This window comes from Pleurodeles waltl, chromosome 4_1, assembly GCF_031143425.1.
Source record: "Pleurodeles waltl isolate 20211129_DDA chromosome 4_1, aPleWal1.hap1.20221129, whole genome shotgun sequence".
Taxonomy (NCBI): domain Eukaryota; kingdom Metazoa; phylum Chordata; class Amphibia; order Caudata; family Salamandridae; genus Pleurodeles; species Pleurodeles waltl.
The window spans coordinates 871154002-871169880 of NC_090442.1; the positions used below are offsets into that span (position 1 = coordinate 871154002).

The window sequence follows — 15879 nt, forward strand, 5'->3', positions numbered from 1 at the left end:
AAACTAATGACGGATCACAGACAGCTAAACATTTTTGAAAAGTAGACACAATTCTGAATTCAGCAAGGTGCCGTTTGTGTAGATCCTTCAAGATTTTCCTACAGAAAGTAACAGTTTAAATTAAAAAATATTGAAATTGAGCTGAACAAAACTGTTATTTCTGTCTACATTTTCTTCAGTAACTTGTTCCAACTATGGTAGATTTTTAAAAGCAATTTACAGTTACATCTTCTGGATCCTTTTGGTCACAGAGATATATAGGTTTTGTAGGTTCATCAAGCACCCAAGGTACCCAGAGCCAATAAATGAGCTGCACCTTACAATGGTTTTTCCTTGTGTACCAGGTATACAGCAATTCGTTTGGTAAAATATAAAGCACAAAAAATAGGTAATGAGGAAACCTATGTATTTCCCAAATGGTCACAAGATAAAGAGTTTAGAATCAGTGGTTATTTGCACATCTCTGAATTTGGGGTTCTCCATGTGAGCATGTGAATTACAGGAAATTTCTCAAAATGACTTTTTCTTAAAAACTGTCTTACATTTGGAAGGCGAAAATGTAAAGAAAGACAATTGGCAATATATAATGTTTTCTATTCTGTGTTCCCTCAAATTTTCTGATACAAATGATACATCACTTGTGTGGATAGGCTCAGTGCCCGCGACGGGAAACGCTCCAAAACGCAACATGGACACACAACATATTTCCATTGAAAACTCATGTGTTTTTTGCAAAGTTCCTAGCTGTGGATTTCAGGTCAACTGGCACCTAGGGAAACCTACCAAGCCTGTACATTTTTTAAAATTAGACATCCAGGGGCATCCAGGATGGGGTGACTTGTGGGGGTCTCACTGGGTTCTGTCTCCCAGAATCCTTTGCAAACTTGAAAGTATGGCTAAAAAACACTTTTTCCTCACATTTCGGTGCTGCAAATTCTGGGATCTGAGGGGAGACACAAACATCCTTCCACCCAGCATTCCCCCAAGTCTCCCAATAAAAATGGTACCTCACTTGTGTGGGTAGGCCTAGTGTGCGTGGCAGGAAATGCCCCAAAACACATCGTGGAAACATCACATAATTCTAATGAAAACTAATGCGTTTTTTGCAAAGTGCCTACCTGTGGATTATGGCCTCTAGCTCAGCCGGCACCTAGGGAAACCTACCAAGCCTGTACATTTTTGAAAAGCAGACATATAGGTGAATCCAGGATGGGGTGACTTGTGGGGCTCTCACTAGGTTCTGTCTCCCAGAATCCTTTGCAAACCTGACAATTTGGCTAAAAAAAACACTTTTTCCTCATATTTTGGTGCTGCAAAGTTCTAAAATCTGAGGATAGCCGCAAACTTCCTTCCATCCAGCATTTCCCCAAGTTTCCTGATAAAAATGGTACCTCACTTGTGTGGGAAAGCCTAGTGCCTGGGACAGAAAATGCCCAAAATGTACTGTGGCGATAATGATAACTGAGGTGAGTGTATTAATTAGTCCTGGGATCTAGAACCATTTAGGGAAACCTACCAAACCCAGACATTTCTAAAAAAAAAAAAAAAAAAATTGAAACTCACGGGAATCCTCGGAGTGGCTTGTGCGAATTCCTCAAGGTTGTTTTTCCTAGAATACCCTGCAAAGGTGAAACATTGAATAAAAACAGTATTTTTCTTGCATTTGCGTGACGCAAACTACAGGAATATGCATGGATCCACAAACATCTTACCACCTAGCATTCCCCAACTAATCCCAATAAAAACGCTACCCCACTGGTGTGCCTGGGCCTAGTGCCAGTGACAGGAATGAATCACACAAGGGTCAATGGTAGTCCTTGCATGAGGGCTACTGTTGACCCTGGAGTGATCCATTCCGGACGCAGGCACTAGGCACAGGCACACAAGTGGGGTTGTGTTTTTATCAGGTCAAGTGAGGAAAGACTGGGTGGTAGGAAATTTGTGGATCCTTGCACAATCCTGTAGTTTACATGATGAAAAAGCAAGAAAAAATAGTGTTTTTAATCAACGATTCACCTTTGCAGGGTAGTCTGTGTAAGAAAACTTTGTGGAATCCAAACATGCCACACTTCCATGGACTGCCTCGGGTGTCTAGTTTTCAGAAATGTCTGGGTTTGGTAGGCTTCCCTATATGGCCGCTGAGCCCAGGACCAAATACACAGGTGACTGTCTTACAAAACCAGGCTGTTTTGTGGTAGGTCATTTTAATGTCTCCACAATCCATTTTGGGCACATACCTGTCACTTGCCCACCTATACAAGTGAGGCAGCGTTTTTCTCTGGCGACTTAGTGGAACGCTGGGTGGTAGAAAGTTTGTGGATGCCTGCAGATTTCAGGACTTCCCCTCAATGAAATGCAAGGCAAATGTGTTTTTAAGCAAAGGTTGTGATTTTAAGGGGATTCTGGGCGAAGGAAAACTGGTAAAAGCCGAACAAGTCCTGCACCCTTGGACTCTCCTGGTACTAGTATATTAAAGTTAATCCACACTAGTTGGTTTTAGCACCTCCAGAGATTATGGTTTCAAAGCATGAATAATTATCAAAGTAGCAGAAGCTTTCTGAAAGTGAGCCATAAGGCTGCTTCAAGGCACCAACCGCTTCATGGTCCATTCACGCACCATTCACGAACAACAGCAACACTTTCATACCGCTGTCCATGGGCCCAATCCAGCCAATCACAGCACTCAAATCAATTTACCTCTGCCAGACAAGGGCCCATCCTATTCATACGCAATAGGATGGAATAAGTTTGACTACATTTTACCACCTCCTTCTTCCTGAACATATCTAAAGGCATGCTAAGGAACCTTTACTAATGACTCCCATGACAGCTGTCTGAGGCTCAGGAAGACATGTTTTTTGTGTGCCTTTAGTGTACTCACTGTGCAAATTCCAACTCCTTCTAGTTTGTGGATGTAAGTTGGGGGTGTCCTAGTATGCCTTGGGAGGCCTATTCCTCTAACTGAGCGAGCATATTCAAACTAAGGCAGACATGCTGGGGAATTTTGCAGTGTTCCCTAAAGAGGTGATAGACTATGAAAAAGGGTAGTGTTTGGCACACAGGGTAGACTGTGAGAATGTAGCATATATCCCAGCCACCATTACGTGCAGTGCTGTGACTAATGCACTTATCATACAGCAATTTGAACATCTACTAAGTTCTGATGGAGGATGAACATGGCAAGCAGGTCAAACACTGACCCATACGTGTCCTTTTTCTTCAGTGCTGGGGTTGCACCAATGAGTTTGAATCCATAAGTGTAGATGATGTGCATCTGTACTACCTTTACTATCTGCCTTCTACCTGTGCAATATCCCTGTAAAAGCACACCTACCACAAGCTTTTCTTACATGTTCAGGTCTCTGTCCTCCTCAGAGTCCTGACTAATACTGTATATTTGCCAAGTGAACCTATCTTAATGCCTTCTGCCATTAGCTATTTGAAGCTTAAAAAAGCAAGTCTTTCATGTGCCATCAGTGAACTTACTGTGCTAAATCCAACTCCTCCCAGTTTATGGATGCAAGCTGGGGGGTGTCAGAGTATGCCTCAGGAGGCCTATTCCTCGAACTGAGCGAGCATATCTACAGTTGAAACGAAGGCAGACATGATGGTGAATACATGCTAAGGTTTCTAAAGTAAAAAGTAAAACCAATACCATGTGGAACTCATTTACCAACCCCTCTAGTTTTGTTTTGAAAGTGAAGCTACAAATTGAGTTTGCACACTTTGAAACAAGTAGAAATGTTGGTGAATATGTTCGACAGTACATTTGTTTGACTTATTACACTTACTCTGGTTCTCGTTGGCAATCATGGTTGTCCTTGTGAAGCATGAATAGGTTCCCTAACAAGCACTTCAAAATTCAGTCATGCATTTAACGTTTTGCCACAAAGGGTACTCTGTGACAATGTGGCACATGTTCTGTCCACTAGTATGGGCAGTGTGGGGACTATAATGCATGTTAATCGAACAGAACACCTACCACATTCTGACTGTGGATATAGATTTCCAGCAGGCCATAAGGAAGTCCATGATTCCTTGAAGTAGATGAATTAAAATTCTATGGCTGCTTACCAAACGAAGCAGTGGCACATGGGCATTCGGCATCCATGCACAGCCCATGAAAGGTTTACCCAACGGCAGCTCCACCTCATTTGATTTCCCAGAACTTTGCTTTAGTATGATACAATGTAAAGCAAGTAGGGACACAGGGACCTGGCTGAGATGGGTACTGGGAACTAATACCGACTCTCCTGCCACTTTCCATGCTCCGAGCACACTTCACAGCGACAACATGGACAATCCTTTTGAGGGTGTTTTAGGAATGTGATCAGCAAAGTGTCGCTCCTGGAGCCTTGCCACATCCTCCGGAACATATGAGGTGGAGGTCGCTGCTTCTGTAACAGCAGTGAGGCTTTCAATTGCAGACAACTGGAAGTCAAGGAAAGTTATGGGTCTTCCTGTGGTTGTCTAACGATAAACAACATACGCACTGTATGGTGCCATCTGGATCAGGTGGGGGCACAGTTTCTTGTACCAAGTGCGAGTTTTACGACACGCATTGTATGGTTGAAGAACCTGGTTGTTCTTGTCTCATCCGCCCAAGCAATTATTGTAATCAAGAATACATGTTGGCTTGTGGACTTAGGCCATCTGAACCCAAACCATGATGAGGGAAGTGCTCTCATCAGGAATTATATTGAGCACATTTACATTACACCTTACACCTATCAGAGAACTTCACTGCGAGCAGTTCGTTGGAACGCAACACAGTACTCTGGGATTTCTAGAGTTTCTTGCAAACAAGCTGCTGCGGGAATCCTTTGCGTTTATAACAAACTGTAAGTAAGGTTATAGTGCCAGCTTCGTAGAGCTCACTGAACAGCTCTAGTCTTGTATAGAAATTGTCCACGTAAAGGTTATAACCTTTGTGAAGGAGTGGCTGGACAAGTTCCCATACAATCCTGCCTGTGATCCCTAATGTGGGAGGGCAACCTACATACATGGTTTATGGTGGAGTCCTTCCCTGTATACACTCTCAAGCTGTACACATAGCCAGAAGATCTCTCACACAGCATGTACAACTTGCCATCGTGAGCTCTTTTGCTTGCAGTGTACTGTCTGAACAGCAGCCACCCTTTGTACAGGATCAAAGTCTAATCGACTGCTGTATTTTTTCCAGGAGTACAAATCTCTGGAAACCTAGCAGACAAATGTTCCATAACAGGCTGAATTTTGAACAACCTGTCATGGTCTGGATGGTCCTGGGGCAATGTAGCCGAATTATCATTGAAATGCAGCATGCACTGAAATCGCAAAAAGTGATCTCTGCTCATATACGGTGCGAAGATAGGGGTTACCCAACCGTGTGAGTCATCCAGTAGGACTGCTAGGTGGGTTTCTGCACTAACCCCAATTTAAGCGTAAGGCCTAAAAATATTTTCAACTCTGCCAGCGAAGTGGGAGTCAACTGACGTGCCCTAGATCGGGGCCTAGAGTGCCTCCATGCTCCCTCAAATCTTTCTGCACACAAGTGTGTTTGCTGCACAACTTGCTGAAGGAAGTCAACATCCAAAAAGAGATGTAAGTAGTAAACTGGCAAAAAGTTGGCGATATTGGCTTTACATACAGCGTCACCAGTAAAAGATGGAATTTGGGGCTGAATTAAATTAGGGGGCTGCCAAAAGAACACTCTCTCTGGCTAACCCACTGTTGTCCCTTTGCACAGACTGTGCTTGTGAAGGGACAGCACAACTGTCCTCATCGCCATCCTCAGAATCACTGGAAGAGGTGTCATCGGATGGGACTCCGCCGACTGAAAAATCACTCCTAGATTCTACCCATTGTTCTTTCCCATAGATGCTGTCTCAATATCTGCTGTCTCAGTCTCTGATCCTGCCTCAGAGCTGTCCGCCATTACCCGAGTTACAGCTTCAGCAGCAGTCATTCAAGGAGACCCCATCTCTGCTACTGGCTAAACTGTCCCTCTAAAGCACTAGCCTACATAGAAGGCACAAGTGGTCACAAAATTGCTCATGGGTGTGTGTGTGTGTGTGTGTAATGTGTGCAACAGTAAATGTCAAGTCCCCTTACCTTCGCGTCTGCTCTGAATCAGCAGATTCTCTGAAGACAATGAAAAAAACAAAAAAGACACACTTTTACTTCACCTTACCACACACCCATCATCACAGCCTTTAGCACTGGTAGCAACCAGTACGACAATCATTTTTCATGCTCCCCCTCCTCTGACCTCCTCGAATTCCTTCACTACCACCAAGCAAAAGTGCCCCTCATCTCTCCATAGCCCCCCTCACACATCCATTTCATTTGTTTTAAAGTGCATGTAACACAATGGCTTTATTATTCCACTCATCTAAATACATATCTATCCTTTGCAGCAGGCCTATAAACCATCTGCTTTACTTTATGGCTTCAAGACTGCCAGTAGACAAAAGTCAGATCTCTTTCTATATAGAGAAAATCTATCTCTAGGAAAGAATATATATATATATATATTTATATATATATATATATATATATATATATATATATATATATATATATATATATCTTTCTTTTATATATGTGTGATCTCCTTGGTGGCTGATCGTGGCTCCCGGAAAACACATGTAAAAAAGTGTTTTATATATATATCTACATCACTTTTTTTTTATATACTCTGTGCCCCAAGGCAAACCACACATGTATTAAAAAAAGAAATGCCCCCATAGGGGGTGGGCCTGTGTAAGGAGGGCCAATCCCGCCATTTTTATTTTCTTTTTTTTTTTAAATCAATTTTATTCCCTGGGGGGCGCGATTGCCCCCCAGGGGAAACCCAATCTTATTATTATTATTATTTTTTTAACCAATTCCGTCCCCTTTAAGGCGTCCCATTCACACGGGCAGACTCACCAAACAAGATCCCTGGTGCCTAGGGCCGTTTCCTGGCCGTGGATCACAGCCGCACTGCGATCCATGGCCAGGAAACGGTGCCAGGAAGGCATTGATGGAAAGGGGATACTCTTCCCTTTCCATCGATGCCTCCCTGACATCTGGGGAAGCCGGTTTGATCTTTTACCCCACTAGAGAAGGGAGAGGATACTTGCCTCGTCCACTCCATTGCTTTAGTGGGAAAACTTTTGAGTCAGCGCGCCTTGTAGCGTGCTGATGTCACAGATGGGCAGGAGGGGTGGGGGGAGAAGCAGAAGTTCTTCTGCACCTCCCAGGAAAAAATGAAATCCTCTGGTGCATTGCGCAGTAGGATTTTTAAAACCTATCCCTGGCGTCGGCCACTGATTGTAGCCTGCATCAGGGAGGCTGAGACACACACCTATGGGGTTAAGTTGGGTGAACAATAAATGAAGGAGAATGAGTGAAAAGGGGATAGAATGACTTAATGGATGATCTAACTGCCACAATGTTGCTGTACCGAGTGAATCAGGTTTATATTCTGGTGAGGCTAATGACCAGTCACATCAAAGAAATACTTAGATTTTGGAGATTTCATAAGTAATGATTTGCTCTGAGTATGCTCCTGTTTGAAAACAATGTGGAACTCTTTAAAATGGGATTGATTACTAGTAAGCCCTCTGGGTGGCAATAATTATCGCATTTGATAAAAATCCAACAGAGGGGAGTTCAGAATTTATCAGATGCGACAATTATGCATTATTTATCACATATTCTGAGTATTTGGAGAATAACAGTCCGATTTTGAGGCATACCACGCCGAAATCCTTATGTCCTAGTAAATACCTGCCCTGTCTGCCAGGTCTGAGCTGCTGAAATTTAATGAAAGGTTCCATCTTTATCGTGCCCTATAATTAAGGGGTGCGGTAAACATCGCATAACTTCAAATAGCAGAGATCACAATTTTTCGGACCACATGTAATCACGCCCTATGGTACTGAATGTTGCTAAAGGATAAACACATACCATAACTGTAGACCTCACAATTGAAGAACAAAAATACTAATACAATTTGTAGTTGGATTTTTTTCTCAACAGAGAGGTATGCAAGATATGTTGTGGTTGGATATTTGTGTTTACTAACAATTCTGCCAGTACTGTAGCCTGAAAGTAGTCCAGCTTTGTAAGTGTTCTGTGTAATAGCCCAAAGTCAGTGTTTAAACACATTGGCATCATAAATATTTCCAAAACTATTTGGGTTAGTTCTGTGATCTATAATGGGGGGGACATAGCACCATACAATTCCTCTCCTACACCTTAACTCTCATCTTTCAAATGAAGGAGATTTTGAGCAATAAAATATAAGATTTATTTCTACTCTGATATTCCAAGGCACAAGATATTAAACAAAAATTAATTATAAAATGTAATTCGAGTGATAATATCAAACATTCAAAAGACGCTGTGGAGTTTACAGATGTTACTTTACCTGGATACGTTTCCATATAGAAGAATCATAGAAAACACAATTAGATACAGTCAATGAAAAACTAACAAATCAAAATGGGTATATATGTTTCAAATACCACACCATTGAATTGAAAAGAGATATGGTTTTCATGTCATATAAATCGTTTGCATCTGTAAAACTGTATCCCAGTTCACTGTGGGTATATAAAACTGCCTACATAGAATTACACTGGTACTTTAATTTAAACAAAACACTGCTAATTTAAACAAAACGTTTGGCGCTTGAACACAATAGACTTTCTTCTGAGTTTGGACCACATTAGTCACTAAATGAATACAAATATTGCTTTTTCGTTTTAGCTTCAATTTTGTGGAATCTGTTAATGCTGCCTACTCAGAACCGAAAATATATAATAGCTAAGTGTCAGAACCCGTTTAGCGTGCTATGGCCAGACAGGGGCTGCCGTGCTCAACGGTGGTGTTTGAAGTCATTTGCCACTGGAGTCCTGGGGCCTGTACTATCAGGGATTTGCAAACTGGGCCAGTGTTGGGAGTTAATGTTGAGTGACATAATAACATCAATGGCCTGCTCAGCACTTCTTTTTTCACAAAAATAATGTACTTTTAATCACGCAGTAGTACTAAATACTGCACAATCCAATTTTCTATACAAGATATGTCATTGATTACAATTCTCTTTAACAGTACAATACCCCTGCTTCCCTTTACTAGTCCCTCCCAGGTGGCCCTTTACTGGCTCTCTGGTGTGGTTCTGTGGTTTGTCACCCCTCCCCCATCTTCCAATAAGGTAAAGCTTGACTCAAGTACAGACTTTCATAGCTCTTACAGTTAAATGTGCACTCAAGTCAAGTTTATTGTTTATGTATTAACCCATGTGGAGAATCTGGTAGGTAGGTGTTTAGCCCTCACTCCTTATATGCACAGCGCTCAGTCAAATTTTCGAAAGAGACTCTCTACTGAGACTGTCCTGGTGAAAGCAATGGAGGTTAATAGGGCAATTTTCGATGGTAATTGAGTGTCTGCCATGGTATTGTTAGATCTGTCTGCAGCCTTTGATACTTTCTCCCATACCATCCTACTATATTGGCTTGAGGTTGCCAGGACAGGCAGCGCTTTGTTCCTCCAAAACAGGGCACAAACTGTACCTATGGGCCAGGGGTCTCCAAAAGGTCGAGAAGGAGCTGCACGTTGCTTAGAGGCTGCCACTAAGTCGCTTGCACATAATTGCCTGTCAACAGACTTGAGAATGTATGTTATGTTGATAGAGAGCACTAATAACCCATAAGGATATCCAGGCGTTTTTTACTGCTGCCCCACCTGATAAGCAAGCTATTTAAATCACTGTATTCTTTTTTTGAGGGCTCAAAAAACTGACCGTGCAGGATCAAAATATATTTACTTATTTTTCTCCTTTCTTTCTTGCCTCTCTATCCTTTGTTTCTGTTTTTGCTTTTATGTCCTTATCCCCTTTCTCGATTTCTTTCATCCCATCTTTCTTTTTCTCCTTCATCTTTTCACACTACTTTCTTTCCCTACTTCTTTTTTTCTCTCTTTCATTGTACATTACTTTTAATTTTCTGTCTCTTTTTTCTTGTCTTTACTTTACAATTTTTCTCCACTTTTCCCTACTTTTTTCCTCCTTTCTACTACAACTTCCTTTTATGCTATTGCCCCTTCTTCGTTTTTTCTGTCGTCTCATCTTTCATTCTCTTTATTTCTGCTCTCTTTTCCTCTAATTTTCTTTTTGCTCCTTAATTCTTTCTTCTTTATCTTTCTTTCTATCCTTCTTTTTTTTTAATAAGGTTTTCCTTTCCTGCATTATTTTTTTCCACCTTGTCTGTCCCCCTCTTTTCTTGATTTCTCTCCTCTACTTCCTTTATTTTGTCTTCTTTTTTCTCTGCTCATTTCTTTCCCTGCTCAATATTTTCTTTCCTTCCTTTCTTTAACTATCTTCCTATTTCATCCTCTAGTATTGTTTTCTTTCTGTTGCATTTAGCCATTGTACCTTTTCCATTCTTTTTGCCTTTTTTCCTCGGCTACCGTCCTTTCTTCATGTCTCTCCTTCTTTCTGTTGCTTTCCTATTTACTTTGTTCTTCTACTCTTTCTTTCCCATCTTTACTTTTTTTCTTTTCCATCCATTTCTCGTTTTATTTTTCCTTTTGTTTTCTTTTTCCCTTCCATCCTCTTTCTTCTTTCCTTTTCTACTACTTCCTAGTCATTCTTTCTTTCTTCTTATCCTTTCAGTCATTCCTTTCTATGTTGCTTTCTTTTTTCCTCCTCTCTCTTTTCCTAATTTGTTTCTTCGTTAATCTCCATTGTTTCTCATTCTTTACTTACTTTGTGTCTTAACCCTTTCCTTTCCTTTTTTTCTGCAATGCTCCTTGTCTACGTTTCCATCTTTTTCGCAGTCTCAAGAGCAAAAGGACAAAACTGAGCCTTAGGGACTCCAAATGTAAACAAGCATTGACATAGCCAATAGGTCTCGCCTTTTGTATGTGAATGCAGGTTTGCTATTTTTGTTTTTTTGTTATTTTTGTGCATTAGTAGGAAAGGTAAAGGGTAATGATACGCATACATGTATATGTAATTGCAAGGCTGGTTGGTGTGGGGTGAAAGGTTACCACGGGAAAATTCAGTGAGCAGTAAATTGTGTGGAAAACCTAAAAATGTCAAAGTAATGAAGTAATACCATCACAAAATGTGCTGCATAATTTTCATTTTTCTTGCTGCATAGTTTAGTCAGACCTGTATATTTCGGCTCTCCCCTACTGCATAATTCCAGTGGCCCTGCTTGAATCCACCCCTTTATCATTAGATACACTGAGCCTCTTTTAGCCCCCACGATTGGACAGTAAGCAGTTTCTTTAGGGGGTCTTTTTGGCCCATTAATTATCTAGAATGGTGGCCAACAGGTATATGCTCCCCGACTTTTACACATGCGTTCTATATCGGATGAATGTAAATTACAACTGCTTTGGTTTTCACAGGCAGTTGCCCTTACCTTTTGGCTTTCAATAATGAACACTTTCTCTCAGTTTCTATTTGACCACTCCCTTACAAGAAGCCATCTTCTAGGCATATGACCATCCGAGCCCGGCTTTCTGGTCAGGAGCCCTGGGAATGCTGGGACTTGCAGTGCTACGCATCCAGCAAAAGAAACAAATATAAAGACTCCTCTAGCAGCCGAGGGTTGGATTAGAGGGTCTCCTCGCCAGCTCAGGTGACGCGAGGGTTTCATGGGGCATTTCTTCTGAGTTATACTAAATAACCATTTTGAAAAACTGAATCAAAGATGACTGTACTCTTAATTCACAAATGTTTCGAGTAGTTTTTCCAACTGGGTCAAGTGATCCATAATAACAGTGCCCTTGACTCTGACATAATGAAAATGGGGATTAAAAAAACGTGAAATCTCTTCCCTGAGAGGGCTTAGTGAGAACCTAGGGGTTTCTCGGCACGCTGTCCCTTGAGCAGCCAGCGCCATGAGGCCCTCCTCCAGCACCTAAAGTGTTATTTGTGTGTTTCTGCCAGCAATTTAGAGCCCTAGTAAAGTAAACATACAGCACGCCCTATCCTGTGAAGAATCTAAGTTCCAGGCGACAAAATCTCAAGCAGCCCAGCACAGTTCAGAGCAGAAACAAGGAAGGTGGCCACGATTGACCAGCTCTGGCGGACGAGCCACCCAGGAGGTCCTGGAGGCATGCAGCACTGAGAAGGGGGCCGAAAGAGCGAAGGAAGCGCTGTGGGCGTGAAGGGGTGCGCGCCGAGCATCCCCAAAAGAATAAATAACAAGCATTTGAACAGCAATAGCCCTTGTGTTCGCTCGAGTTTCAGCTATTAGCGTTTTCTTGCCACAAACTGAAAATAAAAAGTAAAACAGTTGACATAAGCAGCCGGTTCAATGCGCTGCTGAGAACTCGCAGAGACAGACAAAAGGAACAAGCATTTGTAATGCAAGAACAGAAAATGTGCGAGGGAGAGTAATGAATGGAATAAAAAAGTCACACATCACTGCAGATGAAAAGTAAGTAATAGACTAGAGCCCTGTTAACAGAAACAGACTGGGGCCACTGAAGCATCCAGCGCTCTGGTCAAATGCTATTAGCCTTTGAACAAAGTAATCCCTAAGCACATGCTTCATAGGCACAAGTGGAAGGGTACAAGTACTAGGGCCATGCTCCAGGGGAGTGTACAACTGTGGAAAAGGTGGGACAAAGAGCAAGGATTAACTGCTAGCAAGCAAGGATTTTTTAAGGACACTGAAACAAACCAGTGAAAAAGCAGAGACCCCACAAAGAAGTATAGAAGTATATACTAAAGTATATACAAGAGGCCTCGAATGCTCGACCTAAAAACAACACAGCTGTTGTGCAATTAATGCTGAAGCTGCTTCACATAATGGCATTACAATGTAATGGATCTCGTATTTGCTTGAGTTAAAGCTATTTACGTTATAAACTCATAACTGGACTTTTCTTGCCACTGAAAATGAAAAGTAAAACACTTTAACATAACTAACCGGACTTTTTTTGCCACATAAACTGAAAATGAAAAGTAAAACAATTTCAAATAAGCAGGCCGATGGCCGCCATGAGTGCAAAGCAGACACACAAAAGGAAACAGAAGTTCCTTCGCAGTGAAACGTATGGGCAAAAGCACAATTATCCATGTAACCTGCAAGAGTGCAATTATCCATGTAACCGGCAAAAGTGCAAATATCCATGTAACAGGGTCTGTCATGCAAAGCGCTCGACTATTGCCCAGCTAGATTGCGCTGCCTACGAAATAAAAAGAAAAAGTAGTCCAGAAACCATACCAAAAAGATGGAGCATCGTATGTTTTCAGTAGGCCGGTGTGCTCGAGGCAGGCTAAACACCAGAAAGGGCATGAGGTTGCATGCCTTTCACTAATGAAAGCAAGCCCACGAACCAACCACTGATGGGTGTGGTTAAACGCCCACAGAGAGATTATACCAGGGACAGAGCATTTTGCGCGTGTGACCCTTAAAAGCCTGGTAGTCCACCATCAAGGTGGTTTCTGTTATGTACCCAAACAAACATGCTACTCCTTTAAGTATAAACTGAGAAAATCCCATATTGTTTACTGTATTTGTGGGATGGCAGTCTATTTAGGACCACTTACGCATTAAATAAGGAAAACCTTGAATTTTGTCATGGGTCAAAAATAATGATCTCTATATACAGTGAATTTATGTTTGGATAGGCTTGTTCTTGTGTCTAAATGGGACTTTTTCAGGTGCTTCATGTTGGTTCATCCACCATCTCACGGAGGCCCAACTTTTGCTAAAACGTAGACAAAGGTTGAAGCATATGGTCAAATAAAGAATACAGTCTGATACTTCCGAAATCATTGGTCCACTAGTGCTTATAAATTGTTTTCTTGACTCATTTTTCATGACTTCAGCAAGCCACTAGATGGCGCTAGGCGATTTCTTAATTGTCCATCAACCAGCCCTGTATCGTTCACTTCTTCGAAGTTCGTGCAGTGAAACTGATAGCGTCCAATATTTACAGAAATAACGCGAATTGCACCTACTTTCATGTACTGTTTAATACAATTAAACGTGTAAGGATTATGCCTTAATGTACTTTTTAAATGAGTAACGTTAGAAATGTTCTTTAGCGAGTAAACTGCATGCTCTCTTCTCTGCATTTTCCAACAATGTTGTTTCTGTTACCAAAAATGTCATTTAGAAAGCACAAATTTCAATTAGATTTTTGGGCGGGCAGACCTGTGCCTTTGTGTGAAACAATGTTACGTCGAGATATGGAATGCTAATTTACGCTGTGCAGTTCCGTCATGTTCGTCCATGTAGTTAGTCATGGTGGCTGGACTTTGTTAATACGTTCTGTGATGTGCTTTGTTATATTATGCTGGCTTACTTTGTTCTGTTTTATTATACATCATCAAGTTGATACTTCATCAGTTTATGGTATTTTATAATAGTTGAATGACAGCACGTGGGGGTCCAGGTCACAAGGTCTGTAGACGTGTTTGAAGAAGTAGGAGGCAGATGACTCAAAAGACTGGTTCCATAAAGTGCTCGCAAATTTGACAACAATTTTTTGCAACCAATATTTAATTTTGCAGAGCTTCCTGTGTACTAATAAGTTGCAAAGCAAAATGTCTCTTCACGGGAGTTGGGAGTTAGGAGGAGGGTAAGATTGCTGAACGACCGTCCTAATTAATATTAATTAGGCAAATCACTATTTGTGACACCTAGAGACTTCACTAAGAGAGGGTTTGTGGCTTCCATGGAACAGCAGAACCTTTTTCTGTGTTTGTATTTCCAAAGACATATTGTATTATTACAATTATTATTAAAGCATTCCATGCTCCCTAAATAAACTAGTGCTGCATTTAATAAAAGTACGTGTCTGTCAATGCTGATGACACCATTCACCTTCCCTCTTGTGAATCAGTTACCGTGTTCTTGCCATGTTGGCCACTGATCAATGACTTTCCACTACAATTGCAGTTGCAAACCATTGGTGTGTACAGTACCTAGTCGCATTTAGGAGGGAACGCCCTTTCACACCCTTTTCTAATTGTGATTTGGCCTGAGTCGGTAAATCCATTAGCAAGTTGGAAACATGTTAAAATGAGTTAAAAAACATACCAAAAGCCACATTGTCGGTGAAAGCCCTGTGATTTTGGAAACTGCTTATTTGCAATTGCAAAATGGTTTTGTGTATCTAGACTTAGACCTTAAATTGGGTTTGCCCTTGTTGGTTGATTTATGGATATATTACTTGGATTTGTGGCCATTACTGAGTATCCCCGCTCTCGGGGGTCAGTAGAAAATCGAGTGCTGCACTGGCTTACTTTTCATTGAGGCGCAGAAATGCCTCCTGTACAACAATTGCATCATTAATCATTTCTTCTGTGCTGTTGTGCAACAAATTATATCAGTTTTAGCCATAGCGCTTCAGCACAATTATAGCAGTACATTGATCATTGGACGTATAAGAGCAGGAAAAAGTGGAATTACAGTAATGACCTTCGTAAGTGAACGGCAACACATATATAGTGCGATGCAACACATGAACAGCAAATAACTCTAGCTGAACCATAATTACATCTGATAGAGACGTACAGCCACAGATTCCTCACCTTTGAATTTCAAAGTCATCAGACTGGATCTGTAAGATTTTTCATGAGCAGTCCGCGTGGCGTCATCAGCAGTGTCTGCGCCAGAAAAGACATCTCTGCAATCTACTTATGCACCACCTTGGTGCGCTGACGTCAGTTCTTTTCTTTCCGCGTGAGCTAGCACTGATCCGGATAAGAGCTACACTTCTGATGTTTTTTTACAGGCTTTTTTTCGACATTTTGCTGACTTTGTTTTTTTAGGAGACTTTCCTCCTGGTGTGTCGAGGATGTCCTTGAGAAAGGCTGGTTTCAAACCATAGGGTGGCTGTCACCTCGCCATGTCAGTTAAGGACATCCATTGATGT

The 15879-nt window shown here is 41.5% G+C and overlaps 1 protein-coding gene across 2 annotated transcripts in view; it reads left to right on the forward strand.

The window, feature by feature from the left end:
- The window catches only part of LRRIQ1 (leucine rich repeats and IQ motif containing 1), a 1566481-nt gene that overhangs the window by 338434 nt on the left and 1212168 nt on the right, over window positions 1-15879 (forward strand). The window lies entirely within an intron of this gene.